Source organism: Pempheris klunzingeri, chromosome 23 (genome assembly GCF_042242105.1).
Source record: "Pempheris klunzingeri isolate RE-2024b chromosome 23, fPemKlu1.hap1, whole genome shotgun sequence".
Lineage (NCBI taxonomy): Eukaryota > Metazoa > Chordata > Actinopteri > Acropomatiformes > Pempheridae > Pempheris > Pempheris klunzingeri.
In genome coordinates, this window is record NC_092034.1 from 521,353 (window position 1) to 522,635 (window position 1,283).

General features: G+C 44.7%; 1 protein-coding gene across 1 annotated transcript in view; it reads left to right on the top strand.

The window, feature by feature from the left end:
* The window catches only part of cnga1b (cyclic nucleotide gated channel subunit alpha 1b), a 15,567-nt gene continuing 14,284 nt past the window's right edge, over window positions 1-1,283 (top strand). Inside the window, exon 1 of the mRNA XM_070855276.1 lies at window positions 1-86. The gene's annotated coding sequence lies outside the window, so the exon portion shown is untranslated. The remainder of the gene's footprint in view (window positions 87-1,283) is intronic.

Consider the following 1,283-nt stretch of genomic DNA (forward strand, 5'->3'; position numbering starts at 1 on the left):
GGATACTCCTCTGTTTCCATGGCGACAAGTCTGATGGATCTAGGCCAACTGTAGGTAACCGACGGCGACAGATTATCAGCTGACAGGTGAGTGAAGGAGATAATGGAAAGAGGCTGATTGTTACATTAGTTTGTCACACAGAGAAAAGTGGGGGGGCACTGGGAGAGTACCCCCCCCCCCCGGTCCAGTCTGCTATGATGTGAAAACCTGCTAACTAACACACACACACACACTATAGACCTCCACTACACACTGACACACTGACTAACTAACACACACACTATAGACCTCCACTACACACTGACACACTGACTAACTAACACACACACACTATAGACCTCCACTACACACTGACTAACTAACACACACACTATAGACCTCCACTACACACTGACACACTGACTAACTAACACACACACTATAGACCTCCACTACACACTGACTAACTAACACACACACTATAGACCTCCACTACACACTGACACACTGACTAACTAACACACACACTATAGACCTCCACTACACACTGACACACTGACTAACTAACACACACACTATAGACCTCCACTATACACTGACTAACTAACACACACACTATAGACCTCCACTATACACTGACTAACTAACACACACACTATAGACCTCCACTATACACTGACTAACTAACACACACACTATAGACCTCCACTACACACTGACACACTGACTAACTAACACACACACTATAGACCTCCACTATACACTGACTAACTAACACACACACACTATAGACCTCCACTACACACTAACACACTGACTAACTAACACACACACACTATAGACCTCCACTACACACTGACTAACTAACACACACACACTATAGACCTCCACTACACACTGACACACTGACTAACTAACACACACACACTATAGACCTCCACTACACACTGACACACTGACTAATTAACACACACACACACTATAGACCTCCACTACACACTGACACACTGACTAACTAACACACACACACTATAGACCTCCACTACACACTGACACACTGACTAACTAACACACACACACTATAGACCTCCACTACACACTGACACACTGACTAACTAGCACACACACACTATAGACCTCCACTACACACTGACACACTGACTAACTAGCACACACACACTATAGACCTCCACTACACACTGACACACTGACTAACTAGCACACACACACTATAGACCTCCACTACACACTGACACACTGACTAACTAGCACACACACACTATAGACCTCCACTACACACTGAC